At 36.2% G+C, this 18,570-nt stretch overlaps 1 protein-coding gene across 5 annotated transcripts in view; it reads left to right on the forward strand.

Annotated features, from left to right (window-relative positions):
- SGCG (sarcoglycan gamma) overlaps window positions 1-18,570 on the forward strand; it is a 106,013-nt gene that overhangs the window by 19,040 nt on the left and 68,403 nt on the right. For 3 of the 5 annotated variants that reach the window (XM_058800120.1, XM_058800122.1, XM_058800123.1), the window contains exon 2: window positions 11,551-11,642. The gene's annotated coding sequence lies outside the window, so the exon portion shown is untranslated. Of the gene's footprint in view, window positions 1-11,550; window positions 11,643-13,462; window positions 13,592-18,570 lie in introns of those variants that run through there. The other 2 variants (XM_058800121.1, XM_058800124.1) reach the window with 2 other exon arrangements.

The following is an 18,570-nucleotide window of genomic DNA, read 5'->3' on the forward strand; positions in this document are numbered from 1 at the left end:
GGAGTTCAATAGCTATTCATAAAATCAAATTCTAACATGGAAAGTAAAGTATTTATAGACAGTGGAAGAAAATTTCTTATTTACAATTAGAGAAATTTCAATAAACTCACTTTTTAAAAAAAGCTTTTCTAGGAAGTTAAATACCTTTCCAAAGGGACTGTTTGTTTTCCTGTTGTTAAAAAATTAATGTTATATTGTAACTATGTATGGTCCTGCTGTTTCTTTAATTGTTCTTGTATTGGGACTTAGATTCCAGCCTCATGCTGAGTGGCTATTAAGTCAGTAAGAGAACTGGCAGGGAGATTGATGTGGTACATCAGGATGCCGTTTTTCCCCTCATAAGCTTGTCTATAGATACCTTTTTCTGCTTTATAGGCTGGCTGCAGTTTCTTTGTCCAGGCGCATTCACCGTTTTCTCTCTTTGGGCCCTCTTTAAGTCTATTGGTGTGAGATTCTATGATTGTCTTACAGCCATAAAATCCTTTTATGCTTTCACCTTGATTTCATATTGCTAATAGAGAAAATGGGAAATGCAGCAAATGTTCTATAGCTGCTGAATTATCTGCATTGTTACAGTTTGAGTAATTTACAAAAAATTTTAGTTTTTGAAAATATTTCAAAGCATCTAATTTGTAGAACTTTCTTTTGGAGATTATTCTAGTGTACATTTTCAGTGCCTCCATAAACATCCCTCTTTATAAAATCAATAGCCTCCTTTTAATGATTTACTTTATTAGGTGAGATTTTAATGTAGTTTATTCAAAAAAAGGCTATTATTCCTGGTCATTAGCCCAGATTAACATAAATGCACCAGGCAGACATTTGTTAATTTCATTCTCAAAATTATACTTTACATTTTCATTACTATTCTTGATAAGAAGTATCTCAACAGTTCTGTAGAAGTCAGGATTTTCTAATGACTGCAAGCATTGTTCCTTAAATTCTGACTCTCCTCTTAAGATTGAATCTTTGTTTCACAGTGCCTAAAAAGATGACAAAAGCAAGATGACAAAAGCATCCATCTTGAATAAAAGTTACAGGTACCTCCAAAGGCACATCACTGGGTCTAGCTGAAGTGGACTCAACTCCCCAAAAAAGTTACACTATTCATACTCAGGAAAGTGTTAATTTGTGGAATTGTATGTTCTCTCACAAGGATGCTATTTATGGTTCCTTCCTAAAGCAGGTGAAACCAAGAACTGTAATGAATTGCATGGGATTGGCTTAGGAATGAAGAGTGAGAGTTGTTAGTGCTTGACATTTTTACAGATGCTGCATTGCAATCTACAGGAAATTGGGAAGCATCCTTCAGAGATAGCCAGTTATCAGTAGTGCTCTTTCTGCACCAAGCACATTAAATATGTATCTCAAAGTTTAAAATTGTTGGTGATTCTGAGAAAGTGACACGGAAGCTTCTCTGCATTGCTAATTATAATTACTCTTTCAATAGGACAAAAAATAATAAAACCCCAAAGCTCATTTATCCTTAGTTACCTTTTGGGAATGCAAAATAAGTGTAAGGTCACTTTAGTTCAGAAGAGCTTGACACACTATTAGTTACCATGTGTCCATCTGTTTGTCTTGCTATTTTTTACCTCATCTTGCTAATCAGGGCCTTTGCCCTCCACTGGATCTGTTCCCTGGGCTTACACAGAACAAGTTGTTGATTTTATGTGGCATTTCCAGTAAAAAATTTGAAAAAAAGTATTTTAAGGTAGTTATATTTTTCACAGAGGAGTATAAGTAAGCATGTAAATTTTACTGTTTACTAAGCACAGAAGTTGGACTATGAATCTCTTTTCTTGTCATATTTAATTCCGCAGTTTCTGAATGTGTCATTTAAAATTTTATATAGCCCAAAATATTTTCTGTTATTTATGTTGGTTTTTTTTTAATTATAAATGAGTGTATAGCACTCATATAAATACAAATTAGGTTGATGTATTTTCTCCATTTTTTAATCATACCACCATTAACAAATGCAAATTATCTGGTTATCTCTACTGCTACAAGAAAAAGATTTTAAGTGGAGCTATTTGACAGTGTATAGACCATGTACAAATCATTGTTTCAAATGTTGATTGCTTGGAAAAACAGCAAGCTACCTAAGGTATAGACTTACCATAAGAATATGCTGCATTTAGAAATAATGGTATGAAACAAAGCCCAGTCTATTCTTTTCAGTGAAAGACAAGTGAAGACTTTGCTTGCAGTGAAGACAAGATCCTCGCAATATATGAGGATATAAAATACTACTTGAGCAAAGAGATGCAATTTAATGTAGAAGAAACTCTTTGTCTTTTGACCTCCTTCTGTAGAGGTTACATTGTATGATTCAAAGGGTATACTAATTTCCTGTGTCATCTTGTGGAAGCTGCTGCTGGAGAATGCTCGGTGGGTACAGTTTTTTTGCTCACAGAGGTAGTCTTTCACATCTTAAAGGCTGTTCTCCTTAACCTGTAACTTGCACATTAAGCATCAAGAGGTGGTATCTTTCTGTTGCAGATTTGGTACTAAACCAGCACCCTCAAAGTGCTCCTTCTTTGTTCAGGTTCTGTCTTCTGTGGGATTTCCTCCATTAGTTTCTCTCAGAGTAAGGTCAAGCTTTCCTATAGTACTTTACCAGCTGCTCATCCTGGTCTCTCAATGCGTGGCCTTTACATGAAGCATTGTTACAGTCTGCTCCAAGGATTAAACAACTTCCCTAGCAACAGTGCAAACACATTTTCATTCAACTCCTTCCAGTTCCTGAATGTGTAACCTGAATGTGAGTCATTGTCTTCACTTTTTCTCAGTCACTTGGGTATCCATATCACTGCAGTAAGATTATTCCTGTGTGCTGTTGGATGCTAAATAACACAAATGGAACACTCAGTGTTTGTCTTCCCTGGCTTTCCAGTCTTCAGCTAACAACAAGCCCAGGAAAGCTGTCATGAAAATCAGTATGGCTGGAGGCAACTTCTCTTCTAGCCTCAGGTGTCAGAGTGCCAATCCCTCCTTGATTCAGTCTTAAAAATGCAAGGAGAACACAAATATCCAAAAATATTGCTGCTCTTCTTGTGCCATTCTCAGGAGAAAATCTGAATATAGTTGACCAGACCTTTTTTCTCCGAACTATTTCAGTAGCAAACAAAACTGCTATCCTTTCCATTTGCTCAGTCCTGTGGCAAGCAGTAGAGAATTGTGGGGAAATTTTGAGAGATACTTGAAAGTATTTTCACATGCACCTGTCAATTTATTAGGCTATATATCTGTTTTTAAAATGCATCTTCATTAATTTTTTTATTCTTTTGGGAATATTATATAGGAGGCAGACAAGGAACAGTAAATTATATAAGAAATAAGAACTGCTAGGTATTGATAGTAAAGCAGGATGCCCTTGACTTGAGGACAAGCTTAAAATCTAAGCACGTCAAGCCAAGTTAATGAGGAAAGAGAAGTACATCAAGTGTCTACTAGAACTTCCTTGAGAATATAAAAATCAAGTGCTCTGGTATTGATGGTTTTGCCAAGCCCAGAATCAGATTCTAAGATTCCTATGAGGCAAGTAAAATCAGTTAACTATAAAGTCTAACAATGGCAATTAAAGAGAAAGAGCCCAAATATATGTACACATTTTGAAAATCTGAAAGGCTTCGCACTGACTACTTGTATGTTGCTGGTTATCCTTTAAGACCTCTTCCTATCAGTATTCTAAGAAATATCAAGGTTAGTTTCTTAGAAAGTGCTAGAAAAAGTAGAGATGGTTCTGAGACGTGGTTAGACTGGGTATGCAGCTAGTTATACTGTGCATAATGGGGTCCATTCAGTTTTGTACAAGAGCTGACTAGAACAATGCACTTTCAGACTGGTCTTGGTGCTTATCTGCTGGATTAATACACCATAACAGTAGGTGTGACAGCTCACCCTTAAGGGGAGTTGTCAGTCATCACAGTAGGTTAGAGATGGTCAGACACTTGATCTTAGGAAATGGACAGGGAATTTCTAGAAGTTGTTTTCTGCTGGAGGGCTGATCTGTAACTTGGCTTTGTGTTTAGACATGCAACCATTTTCTAACAGTGGATGGATTGGGTATTTGACTGCACAGCTGAAAATGAAGCAGGCTGTTTGTGTGGTTATCCAGACAGTAAATGAGATGATCATACCAACTAGGATGCAGCTGTTGTCACTTCAGCTGATGCAAAGCCACTGAAGTGTGAGAAGTAAAGATGTGACATGAAATGTTTTGAGTAAATAGCAGGGGAAAACCATCCATTCTGATTATGGTTAAAATGAATGTATTCTCTACTAGTCAATTACATTGACTAGTAATTGTGAAACTGTTGTGAATCACAGGTTCACTAGAGGAGAAACTTGGGCATTTGGTAATAATGTTTCTTACGAAAATCAAACAAATTGTCTCCTATTTTGCACAACTAGAGCAGCCGAGTAGAACCTACTTCATTTTGTTGTCTATTTCCCTACTAGTTTGTTCTTTATTATTTATTATTTTTCAAAATAGCCTTTTAGAATGGAATGCCATATTGTAATAAACATTGCTCCAGATAGTACTACTATATTTCTTATTTAAACTGATACAGCACTTTATTTTGCAAGTATATTGAAACTCTGCTCAATAACTTGAGATGTCATATTCTTAAAGACTGCCAACATTTATCAGTTTAAATCTGTCAATTTTAAGTCAACATTTCCACTATGGTTACTCTCCTTGCTGTGGTTGCCTACAGCTCAGCCTCAAGGATAACCCTTCAAAATACTAGATAATTACACTATTCCCATAGTTAATTTAAGCATTTCAATCAAACAGGAAATAGCTTATAGTCTGTTCCCTGGTTGATTATAGTTTCTTCATATTAAAAGGGCGCCACTTAACATTTGCTTGCTTATGCCAGATGGCAAGTTCCTAATTAAATTCACTTCTCATGTGCCTAATTTTTCTGCTTGCATTTTGGCAAAGCTAAAATCTCAGTAGGGCAAACAGATAGTTGGGGTATACTAACAACATTATTATTGTTATTTTTACGGTCTTTCTTATGAATGGTAGCTCAAAAAAGATCTTATGGCTCAAGATCTGCAACTTAACCTTTGGTAGTAAGGCTCTGCTTCAATGCAAGTTCAGAATGTCAAACCAGAGTCTTAAAAATTATTTTGTGTTCCCTTCTCCTATTGCTCTTTAAGGGCTGTTCAATTTTTTTTTTCCACAGAAAGCAGGAGCAGAAGAATTGATAAGAAGCATTTTCTGCTTCTTTTGCATAGGCTTTCTTTTTGTCTTATCAGAAACATTAGAAGAGGTAAAAACTCCGGAGCTAAGTGCTGAGCTTCCTTTGTCTGCCTGATGAGGACAATTATCTTGATCCAGAAAAGTGACTCTGAATTAAGTACTTTGGTCTTGCATTCTTAAATATGGTTCAGTACAGATTCTTCATGAAGTGATCTTGGAAAATCATCAATTAAGTTTTATTTTATAATTTCTAATGGGTTCACTCTGGCTGGATGCCCTGTGCCCAACAAAGCTCCTCTAACTCTTCTCTTCCCAGCTGGATGGGGGGGAGAAAATATAATGAAGGTTTCATGGCTAGAGATAAGGACCAGGAAAGATCACTCACCAAATACTGTCATGGGGAAAACAGATTTGATTTGGGGATATTACTGAATTTATTACTAATAAAATCAGAGCAGGATAATGAGAAGTAAAAACAAATTTTAAAAACACCTTCCCCTACCTCTCTCCCTCCGTCTCATCTCTACCTCCTCCTTCCTAGCAGTACAGGGAGATAAGGAATGGAGGTTTCAGTTATTTCATCACATGTTGTTCCTGCCACTGCTGAGGGAGAAGAGTCTCCCTTGCTCCAGTGTGGGGTCCCTCCCACCACAGACGACAGTTCTCCCTGAACTTCTCCAACAGGAGTCCATCCCATGGGCAACAGTTCTTCACAGACTGTTGCAGTGTGGGTTACTCTTCCACGGGGTGCAGTCCTTCCAGTCCAGCCTGCTCCAACACGGGTCACAAGTCCTACCAGGAAGCCTTGCTCCAGCATGGACGCCTCTCTACATGGGTCTGCAGCTCCCTGCCAGGAGCCTGCTCCAACATGGGCTTCCCATGGGGTCACACAGCCTCCTCTCAGGCATCCACCTATTCCAGTGTGGGCTCCTCCAGGGGCTCCAGGTGGATCTCCATGGGCTGCAGGGGCAGCTGCCTCACCACACTCTGCACCAAGGGCTGCAGGGGAATCTCAGCTCCAGTGCCTGGAGCCCCCCTGCCCCTCCTTCTGCCCTGATGTCTGCAGGGCTGCTGCTCTCACGTGTTCTCACTACACTACTCTTTGGCCACAGTTACATCTGCCCAATAATTGGTTTTTCCTTCTTAAATATGTTGTGCCAGAGGCATTACTGTCATTCCTGATTGGCCCAGCCTTGGCCAGCAGCACATCTGTTTTGGAGCCAGCTGGCATTGGCTCTGTCGGACATGGGAAGAGCTTCTGGCAGCTTCTCACAGAAGCCACCCCTGTAGCCCCCCATGCTATCAAAACCTGTCAATGCAAACCCAGTGTGGAACTGTGTTTTGTTAACCAAAGATTGCCCAGGCCTTCAAGGTGTGAACTGTTTTGCTGGGTTGACTCTGCATCTCCACAGTGCAGGTGTTAACTATTTCTTGGGAATTTAAAAGTGAGAGACTGAGTTTTGCAATCAAAAATGGAAATGCTATAAAATACTGTATAATTCTAGTTTTCAGATTAATAGAATAACTTCTAGTTTCCAGAATAATAGCCCAAATATATCTGGGGTTAGGATGTTTTACTGTGTAGCACAAAAAATGCTTTTTATTGTGCCTTTTCTCACCCTCCACTCCATTTTTGGCATTTTAGAAGGCTAGGGCTTTTTTTCCCTGGCATTCTTTTAGTGAGTCATAGGGTGTAGCATGATTTTGATTGCAAAATTAATAGTAATCTACTTCAGAACAGCTTTACAATGGGAACTTGTAAAGGAAAAATCATTAATCATTCAGCATTTTATAGCATAGTTTTAAAGGAAAAGTAAAATGCTTTGGGAGCATTACTTTTTCTTGGCTACCAAAAAAAAACCACAGGAGATAATCAGTATTGGATAAAAGCTTTTCCTACACTGACTGCAAGACATTAATTCTTGGGGTTTTTTTTTGTTTTTTTTTTGCTAGTACTTTTGATATTTTGTGAGCTGAACTTGTGCAACAAAAGAATTTAAAGACATTCTCTTCAGGTCTCATAACAAATTGTTACGAATGTGTTAATTTATTTGTACTAAACAGCCAGTCTTACTTATTCTCTTTCTTTGAGCCTAACACTGGTCTGTAGTATGACCATCCTAAAATAACTTTTCCCTCTTGTTTAACAAGGCAGAAGTGCTGTTTTGATACTGTATTTTTACAGTATTAAATAGATTTCAATCTTTTTATCACTTTTATTGAAGACTGAAGTTTTAAGAAAATTAAACTAATGCAGATTCCTTCCATAATTTAATAGTCAATTGCTCCAAATATAAAATTAGAATCCACTAAATTCTGAGCATTGGGTCTGTCAGGGCACGAGTTCTGGGACAATGGTTCCTATTATAGGGTTCTGGCCAGAGCACTGTAATTTCCATGGTTTCACTTCTCTTCTTCTAAATCTTTTGAAACTGGAGTAATTTTTCTTGTGTGCCTTAACTTTTGGTTTTTTTTCTTTCTGGGAGGATGCATAGTGGTACTGAATGGGAATACTATTCTAACTAATAAGTAGACACTGAATAACTGTATTTAAACAAAGTTTTATGTCCTTTATATGCTTTTGTTTCAAATGCAAAATAGATAAAAGCTTGTTTTCTCAGAGTTAAGTATATGCTATGTTACTGAAATATAACATTTAATAATAAAATGGCAGACTTTATATCTCTTGATTACCAGTACTTCTGCTCTGTCAGTGAGTAGGGAAGGAAGCAAGAAAAATTACAGATAAAAGAAATAGGAAGAAAGCAAAAGAGAGTGTTAAAATCATTCTATTCTTTAGGGTTTGTATCTGTACAAGTCATTATGTGATATGAGAATATGGGTACAGAGGCAGGGCTTCAAAGGCCTAAAAAACTTGTTCTGCCATGGAGGGACAGTCATTCCATTTTCTGTTTCATACAGCCAACTGTACTGAGTGACAGCCATGTGCTTCACTTGAATGCCTCAGAATTCATATATCCCAAGGCAGACTAGACCATCCTGCTCTGGACATTTAGAGCATTTGGGGTTTTGGTTTTGTTTTTAGTAAAGACCAGGTGATGTAAGAGGAAATGTTATGACCAGAGAACATGAAATGGGGTTCTCTGTTGCTTGTCAGTGCTGTTGACATCTGTTGTAGAAGTGATTTGACATACTGTATGGAACAGAATTGTAAATACACTATTCTGTCTGTCACAGAGTGCTTGCTGATGGTGCTGTGAGTAGGTGCACAATGAATCATATCCTAAAATAAAAAGCCCAGTGCACAAAATAGCACACCTATTAAAAAGTTCTTTACTCCACCCTCCTGTCCAGAATATTTGTGAGTTTCATATGAACCAAAGTATATGTTTCTGTATGCTTTGGTAAGTATCAAAGCAAAAACATTTCTGGTTTCCTTCCTGAGAAAAAACTAACAATTAACTTCCTCAAGCTAGCAGTATTTGCACTTCATGCTTAGGAGAATACTTGAATTATACCAAAAACTCACCAGGACAAAATCACTACAAATCTGCTTGGACATGTAGTGTTTGGTGGGGTTTTTCCTCCTTGATACTTAGGCTTTCTGCTTTTAAGGTAGTGCTATAGCAAGGTCACTCCATTGTGTCTTCCAGTCTGCATAAGCTGTAGACTCCAAATTAATATTTTCAGCTGGCTCTTTGGAAGGGTCTACAAATATGTGCTTTCTTGTTTGCTCTTAAAAGATAGATTTTTCCCTACTTACCTATATTCCAGGGCAGCTGTCAGGCTCATCTTTGCACATATTACAGTGGTGAGTACAGAGTACGCATGCAACTTTTCACCTGTTGCTTCACTAAGTAAGCTCTTTAAAGGTTTGTGCAGAATTATACTCACAGAAATTAAATCTTTTTTAATCCAAGTGTGTGAAGACGCAATCCAAGTAGAAGATACCACTTAACACATCCTTCCCCAAAAAAAAACATTATCTATCCCTCTGTGACAGTTTGAAAGAGTTCTGTATAAATTAATTTTGTGTCTGCGTGAATTTGAAAAGAGATGGCATAGAGCTGGTGAACAATAAGCAAAAAAGCTTCTTCTTCTGGACCCACTGAGTGTACAGGGGAGGAAAGGTGACAGAACACATCAAAAAATGGGATAGAGAAAAGCTGTGTGGCAGCAAGGAACAGAAACCTAATAGCTGAAGCAGCGATTGAAGCACTGTTGGGGTGATCAGGCAATAGACCCACAGCCAGCTGTTCATGCTCACAGATGAAAAAAACTTCCTAGAAACCAGACCTGCCGTGCACTGACACACAAGGCAGTTGGATACTTACAAGTTCTTTAATTTTTGTATTGTCTTGCATACTACTTTTCATATTTATCTCTTTTAGTTTATTGTTGTTCATAATGAAACATAGATATTCCACGTTTCAAAGCTGTTTTGAGCCTTCTTATAGATATCATGTAATGGAATAGTCTAAGCAGATCTCCCTTAAAGCCTTATATTTTTGGGTTGTATATTTATATTCTAAAAGGTTCCTTTTGGACTGTTTTCCACTTTGGAACTCCTTAAAACAATTGCATTTTTGTAGATCTAATTGATGTAAGAATAACTTCCAAGTGTTTCTCTTTGTTTATATGGGAAAAATATAAGGGTCTTTAGCTCACTCTTTTGCTCAGGTTTAGAAGATTGCGTCCCATTTTAAACATTCACCATAGCCCTGTCCTTAGGAGGAGGCAAGGTCTCAATCTATCAGTAAATGAACAGCTGTCTTATCCCTTAAAATTTTAAAAAGCACATTAAACATAGCCAATTCAAACTGCTTCGGAGGGAAACACTAGAAAAATTCTTTCCAACACTTCTTACTTGGTATTACAGTGGAGTCTCTAACGTAGTGGGAAGTCAGGAGAACAGGAAAACATCATTTTTGAAAAGGTGCTTTTTCTGTGGCATCAGTATTCAAGCTCATCAGTAACTAAAATACCCACGAACAAGAATAGAGAACACTTGGGCATTTCTCCTCTGTTATTGTCGTCCAGAGATTTCTGGAAAGTAATTACTTTTTAATATTTTCTGGCCGTTATTACAGTTATCCCCTGCTTTAGTTGTTTTAGAATTTGGTTAATTTTGGTTTTACATTCATACCTTTTCTCACCAAGGTTTCTGCCATTTTATCTTTAAATTTGCTTTTGCTGTACTACTTGACCTCTCTGAACCTTTACCAAAGTATCTTTTAATATTTCATATCTCAAAACTCCTGTTTCATAGAATCTTTTAGGTTTAAAAAGATCTCTGCTGTCATCTGGAGTTACACATCTGTACAACCTAATTTTAGTCATTTTTGTGTTTTCCACATAATCACAGTATTTCAGATAAATTCCATTTCCTATACATGCTGAATAGCTTTGTTTCTTGAATACCCTTTGCTTACCACATCCTTATCACCACTTAAATACCCTTTGCTTTCCACTGCTTATCACAGCCTTTAAACATCTCACAGACTTGAAAAATATCTGGCAGGACCAAATGTCTTCTATGTCCTTTCTAGTTGGATGAATTACTTAAACTGATACCTGATAGTGTCTTCTCCACCACTGTGTTGTTTTGTACTTTGAGAAATAAGCAGATGTTCTTGAAATCTTATAGGCATACATCAAACATTTGTTAAAAAAAAAAAAAAAAAAAAAACAAACAAACAAACAAAAAAACAAAAGAGGGGAAAAAACGTAGAATCAGTTAAAATAGAATCAGTTAAAGAATATTGAGACCATCATTTCTGTTTGGTTGTTTTCCTGAGATGAGTTTGCAAGTGCTTCTAGTTAGTCAGGTGCTGGTATGGGTGGACTCTGATAATATGGAAGATAAATATGTTAGTTACCTTTCCAGGACTAAGTCATCAGCCATTGACTTTCAAAATCCAATTGAAAAGGAAGTTTTCAGTTTTGGGGCAAGGAATGGGATATCAGCATTCTTGAGCTGTGCAGAAAATTAGGGGGGAGGAGGAGAAAGGATTGCATTTGTACAGGTGCAATGTAACCCCAGAACTGAATATGTTGTTCATTATACTAATGGATTCCAATCTTATAATTGCAACAAAAATAGTTTTTATTATTTTGCACATAGATTTTTGAATAATGTTTATTTTGCATTTACTCTGCTGTCATGAACATTTGTAGTCCAAACAGCTCTTGGGTGTGCAGTGTTTCATTCGTTTGTGTCACATTGTAAGCTGAGTGAATTTTGGCCTATCACTTGTAATATGTTGTCAGTTGAACTAGTGAGGAGGCCAGCTCATGAATATATCTTATTTTTTCTCTATACTCAAGCAAAATTTTGCTTTCTCTTTCCCTTCTGTGCATTTAAATAGGAGGACAGCTGCCTTCAGATGGTACAGAACTCACTGACAGTTGCTCTTGCTTCAGTCCTACTTCATGAGAACTTCAGAAGTTACTAACTGAGGTATTTGTTTGTTCTTTTCATTTTTTCAAATTTTAACTTTGCAGAAATTAGTTATGTGGAAGAGCGGGACAAGGGAGACATATAGACTAATGAAGAGAAATCGTATATGGAAAATAGCACAAAGTTCTGTCATAAAGAGAGCTACTGGGCAATAGGATCTAATCTTTCAATAGCTAGGCTCTGTGTTAGTCAATCTTTTTTATATGTTTAGAAATCAAGTAATTAAAAATATGTCAAAAGAAAACATGCTATAAATGCAGTTAAAAGCATTGGGGTTTTGATGGTCATGTACTCACTTCTATCTGATCCTCTGATTTTCTCCAAGAATGGGCAAAAGATTTTGCAGAAAATCCCTAGACATGAATACCCAATTACTTAAATAATGAACCTTTCAAAACTCTCCCATCATTTATAGGTTTCTTCCTCTACTACTTAAAAGAAATTTCAATTAAAGAAAAGCTTTGGTATTAACACAACATACAAATGCTTTCCTCACACTTTCTTTCATACCTGCAATTAAATACAAAATCTGAGATTAAATACAAAATCTGTTTTTAAAATATTGATAAATATTTTTATTGGAAATATTTGTCATTTTTGGCCGATACCAATGAATTGATTTCTTTGCAAAGAAAAGAACACCATTTGTATATGTAAACAGAGTCTGATAAAGGATTTATGGCCACAGAACTCATGAAGGGAAAAAAAGTTTCTTGTAAGCCTGTGGTCAGCTGGATTTGTGTCAGTCCTAAATTTATGATCTGCAGCTGTTAAACGTGTGATAGGAGCTTTGTCTTTTAAAGCATGTTGACAGTGTGAGCACAAGACTGAGAAAAAAAAAACATAGTGCTTTGAGAAGTGAGACTGTCCAAACGTGGGTGAGGATTGCAATGCTTCTCATAGCACAAACCTTTTATTCTGTAAATCTTACATATGTATATTTTAATGCTTTTTAAATTGTGGAAAGCTACTGGCACAGATTCTAACATATCTGAGGTTGAACAAGAAGTCTGCTGGTCAGTGTTTGTGTAGGTAGTGTAATGTAAGCAGTGCCAGACTGGAATTCTTTTTCTGCATTTAAGAGCTCAAAGCTTTAATGATACTGGAAAAAAAAAAAAAAAAGAAAAAGAAGAAAAAAAGGACTTATAACTCCTACAATGTCTGAAATCCGAAAATACGTAATATAAGCAACTTTTTTTATATAGCTCCTAGTATTTAGGTGTGTGTATATGCATATATATGCATCTGTGTTTTAGATACCAAGATAGGCTTAACTTCTTGGAAAGATTGGTAATTGTTAGTATGGTTCTTGTATAAAATTTATATGTGCTATTATAGCTATATTACAATACCTGTATTTCCTTTTTAAAAGAGACTTTTTATATGCCAGACAGTATATATTATAGCTAGAATAATGCCAACCTTAAAATGAAAAGTTTTCAGAAAATGAACTCTTAAAATTCAGTTGGGATGTTACATACAGTTTCATAAAAGAAAGCAGAAGTCTTTTTTGTTTCTAATTTTGCATTTAGTGCTGTTAGCAGCCGGCACTGATAATGGATTTTAAGTGCAGGTTCTATGGAGTGCTCTCATTCTCAGATTTTAATAAAGTTGGCATTACGTTACAGGTTGAAAGATTTCACTGCACGTTATAGATTGGTTATGTCTTACCATAAGTTCATTTCTGGAGTCAGTACACAACTGTTTTAGCAGGAGAATTAACCGCTTATGTCACAGATTATAATTAGCTATGTCTATGTGCCAGAGCAACAGGATGGAATGCAAAACGTAGCCAAACATGTGAACGAATTTTCTTCCAGTGATATTTGGCCAGACCTAAAATATCTTCCACTCCAGATCTGAAAGTAGTGGAAAAGTTAGACAATTCTCTCTTGGAAAGAGACCGGTTGTAGTTTTTTCACAAGTCCACATTGTTTCAAATCTCCAAGGTAAGTAACAATTTTTAAAAATTATTTTTATATCTGTATTAAAACATTAGAATGTTAAAAAGGAGGGTTTTTGTTAGTTCTTTACTTGTTACATGGTTATAGTGAGCTTCTCCCCTTTCTACGTTTCTGTGCAACATTTCAGACTGATTTTGTCCTTATTTAAGGATCATTTTGATGCTCATGTGATTTATTTTAGGGCCTAAATTATGTGTTAATTTTTAGCTACAGTTATTATTTTTGATTCAGATAGTTTAGTTATACTTGTTCTTGCAATTAAAAGTTACATACTTTAAACCTGCACTTCTGTAATACTAAGAAGCTTAATTAGAAATTTTGAGTTTAGTAACTTCTAAATCTTTTACAGTATCATGTTACTGTACTTACATAAATATCTGATTTGCAGTAGTAAACCTCTGACGCTTGTAGCTGTAGATTTCTCTCAGTTTATTTATCACATACCAAAAGTTAAATTTAGTCAAGAAAGTATCCATGGTTCTGCTGAACACTTCTTCTTGGCTTGATTGTGTGATAAAAACCTCCCACCTGAGGAATTGTTACCAAAATTATTTCTAACTTCTGTGAAACATACTTAAATTAATATAGAACATATAATTATCTGTTATGTATAAAAGAACTTCTTTTGCAAGTTTGTAATTTCTTTGAATTCAAATACATTTTCCTGTGGGTAATTTCTCTTACTGAAAGAAAATTACCAACTAGTTATCAGTGGATTGCTAACTCATTATCAAATGATTTATTGGATGATACTTCATGTCTTGCCATCAACAGTTGCTTGCACTGCTTACTTAATCCCAAATCTGATTGAGCACAGAAGTTCCTAAAACAGGATATTGCCCAAGTATAGGAATGTGATTTTAGTGCATCAACACCAGTCAGCTAGGCTTCTTTTACTGACATATGAGTGTTTTTACTGAATCTGTCTAAAATCTCCTCTTACTTGAGGAGGACGTGACTCATGTCCTAGAAGTGTCTATCTTATCTCCATTTTCTGTGGAGGGAGCCTATGTAAGTGGGGCTGATCTTGTCTGTGTTTGGGGAGATTAATTTTGGTCTGCATAGCCACTTCCAAGTGAGTAGTCCATTTAAGTGAACTATAGGAACTATGTACCATGAAGTTCTGGAACTTTGCCGTGAGTTAAGATTTTGGAAGTTTTGTTTGTGATAGCCACAAATGATGCCACTTTGGCTGAGATGGATTTCTGTTTATCTTCTCAACAAATGTTCTGTTAGATACACCCCTCCCTTCTACTATGTAATGAAGAAGAACTGCTCCTAGAATACCACCAAAGGATAACAACAAGTGCATGGGGTTAAATTAAAAATAAAAGAGTCTAAATTAAGCCCAGCGTAAGAGGGAACCACTTAAAATCTCTTTTCCAAACCTTCATGCTTTTGCTAACAGCATGCAGCCCTTTCCTGGTTGAAAACTCGGTGGTTTAAAGCATGTTATATTTTGAGTTTTATTCATAATCATAAGGCAGATAACGTTATGTGTACAAAGATCTTCTTGCTTGAATAGCCTCATGAGATTTTTTTCCTTCCTTTAGAAAGTAATGCCTTCTATATGAAATACAAATCCCAGGTCCTAACCTCTTACTGTTTTTAATTATTTTCATGACTTGGAATTAAGTAAGCTGGATTTCCTGTGGACTTATTTCTCAGAGTTGATTGTCTTACATGTTTAACAAGCAGTGACTGAAGGTTTTTTGTAACAGAGACATTTACAAAGTCTTTTTCTCACATCAGTTTTCTGATATTTTATAAGGTCTTCATGCCCATACCTCAGTAAAGACATAAATGGGGGTTCTTATTTTCTCTGTATCTCATTTTCAGACAGTTTGCAGGAATATAGTTTTTGAGGCATCTGCGTGTCTGTTGAAATTCGTTGAAATTGGCCAAGAAACTCAAAAGCTATTGAAGGAGGTAGGGAAAATGAATGGGAGACAGATGGTTTAGACATTGACATAGGGTTTGGTTGCTTTTTTATTTATTAAACCAGGCTAAAAGAATCATGGCAGTTTGGATAACAGGTTAATTCAATATCGTGGTCAAATTTGCAGCTTGGGTAATAGTATTCTCACTATTTAATTCATCTTAGCTTTGGCTACCTGGGCCAATCTTCTCATTAAACCTTTCTGTATATCTGCCAAAAGCTGTTAAACAGTTGCTGCATTTCATGCCATGGTTGGTTATGTTTCTGTGGTGGATGAAGTCTGTATAAGACTGTGAAGAGAAATATAAACTAAAATACATAAATATTTTTTTAATGGAGTGTGGTATGTACTGAAGTGTTAGATAATCCTGGTGGCAGCCATAAAACACATGCTTTTCAATAAGGTGTATGTTCCTTTGTGGGTATGTATATCCTGAAGGTTGCCTGTAAGAATCAGGTATATAGTATATCTGTATTTTCAATAAAAGGATGTAAGGATGGAAACATCTTGTAGTAATGACTGTTAAAACTCTTCAGTTCCTCCCCGTTTATTTGCTGTGCTCTCAGTGCTCTGAGGAACAGAAATTTTGGTACCTTTGCTTCCCATTACCTTTTCCCAGTATTCCAAGTGCCAGATACTAAATTTTATACAGACCTTTTGCATCCTTGCCTTATTAGTTGTGGATACTAGTGGCTTTCAGAAAAGCCTGACTGTGTAGAGTACAACAGCCTGTTTCATGTTAAAGTTTCACATAGGTCCTACCTTGAATTTCCAAGCTGTTAGACCTTTCTGAGAGAAGCATGCAGGCTCCTGATGGAAGTAGACGTGTCTGCAAAGTTCCTCTGCACCCAATTTCCTCAGTTTTGAGGAAAAGGATTTTAAGTGAGAGGCAGTAATAATTAAATAAAAACCATGTTCTGGTGACTCCAGACTGCTGAAAACAGAATAAAATGGAAGAGTTTCTTAAAAAATAAATGCTCTGAAGTGAAGCTTAGTCAGTAGAGCAAAGCTGTGGTAATGAACCCTAACCACAGATCAGGCTATATTAGCAATGCTTTAATATCAAGCTCCTTCCAAAGGCCTCTTCCAGTCCAGCTTTGAACTGGAATAGATAATCTCCAGAGGTCCATTGCAGACCAGTTTTTTCTAGGATTCTCAGAATTTGTTCTGATTTTCATGACTATTCACTTTATTGTTATTATTAATTACCTACTGGTTTTGTTTAGTCACCTGGCTGTATTGCTAGGTGGTCCAATCGACAGTGCTTCAGAGTTCATGGAAGAGGGCATTTAATTTTAATTTAAACAATTTAATAAATATGTGAGATTGGTAGCTAGCAGTATTCTCAGGCCACATAAAGTTGCTGTATGTCAATGAGAATTAACTGTAGTATTTGACTTGTACTTGGAAATACAAGGAAGGAAATAGATGGATTCAGAACTTAAAGCCAAAAAACTAACAGTGAGTATTACTTTAATATAAGCATTCCCTATGAGATGAAAAGCCATGGGAGGATATTTGTACGCCTGGAAGAAAAGGTTGCTGTTATTGATTTCCTGAGTGAAAGTTTTCACTGTAGGGATAATAAAATGATAGGACAGATTTCAGTATGTGCAGGAAGAAGAGGTTGACTTGAGTTTGGCCTGAGTGCTAAACAAGGAAGTGAACATGGTGAACAATCCCAAAAGCCAGTACAGTTGAGGCTGAGAAGGCAGTGTCAGGTTTGTTCCCTCCACTTTCACCTGACAGTGTCCTGATACGCATTGTGCATTTGCAGTATACTCCAAGATTTCCAGCATATATTCTGGTGCTACCAAAAGTCATATTTGAGGGCTGAAGTGGTCCAAGTTTACCCAGAGGATACTCAGAGCAAAGTTTATGTAGTGTGGATGGGTGTGGCATAGAATTTTATGGAGTGGAGCCAAACCCTTTGTCACGTGGGCAGCATGACCAAGAAAAGACCTGATAGTCTCCTGTGATGCCCATGCTACTTTTCAGGCAATTTTTCTAATCTCAAATGGTCATACAGACCTGATGTAGCTTGTACACCAAAAAACTTGCCTTATTTTCAGCCCTTCTGTTTAGTATAAGAAAAGATATTTTTTTTTCCTAGCCCCAAAACTTTTCTTCCCTGTAACATTCTACTTGTAGTTTCGTTCTGTTATGGTAGGTATTTCCCACTTAAAAAGAATACTGATGACATCTGCTGAAAACTGTTATCTTGCTTAAACACGGAACTGCATTACAAAATAGTGTATTTCATTTTGAATGATTCCATGAGTCATTTGATAATTGTGTTCAATGCATGTGTGAAGATACTGCTTCCAAAAACAGAAATGCAGTTCTTATATTGACAAAGTTGTGTAAGACTGTTAATGTATTGTCATGACAGAGAAAAAAGCATTTCTAAGCTATATTTGATAAAAACTGTATTTATTTAAGTACCCTCCATTCTTTCTGAATTAAATATTTTGTTGAAATTCTGTTAGTAACAACTTTCACAATCTGTGAGAGTACTTTTTAAATATATATTCTAATTTTATTGATTTTGCTTTTAGTTAAACTTCTGTTGAACTGATAGTATTGTGATTCACACTTGGTGATTTATTTTAACTGATTTTAGTCACATTTATGGAAGAAAAAGCTGTATCCCTTTAATCATATTGAAAACATCTAAAATACTATTTAAATTGAGAACATTAATATGACTGTCTTCCTGTATCAGAAATCCTAAAGCACCTAATAACAAATGGCTTTACCTCAAGAAAAATTCAAAGCTAGCATTCAAAAAATTATGTAGAAATAAGCTTTGATTTAGGATTGTTTGGTAAGCAAAGCAAATAAATGGCTAGAATGCAAAATTGGGTAAAGGCAGTGGAAAGCAAAATTAATCTATATTCTTTTACATTGCCAAAAGATTCCATATTTTGGTACCTTTTTCTTCTTTTCTTTTTTTTTTACTTTCTTCAGCATCCCTAGGTACTTCCTTGTTCTCCCCATATTTTACAGTCTCCACTTACGCAT

The sequence above is a fragment of the Ammospiza caudacuta genome, chromosome 2 (assembly GCF_027887145.1).
Source record: "Ammospiza caudacuta isolate bAmmCau1 chromosome 2, bAmmCau1.pri, whole genome shotgun sequence".
NCBI classification, from domain to species: Eukaryota; Metazoa; Chordata; class Aves; order Passeriformes; family Passerellidae; genus Ammospiza; species Ammospiza caudacuta.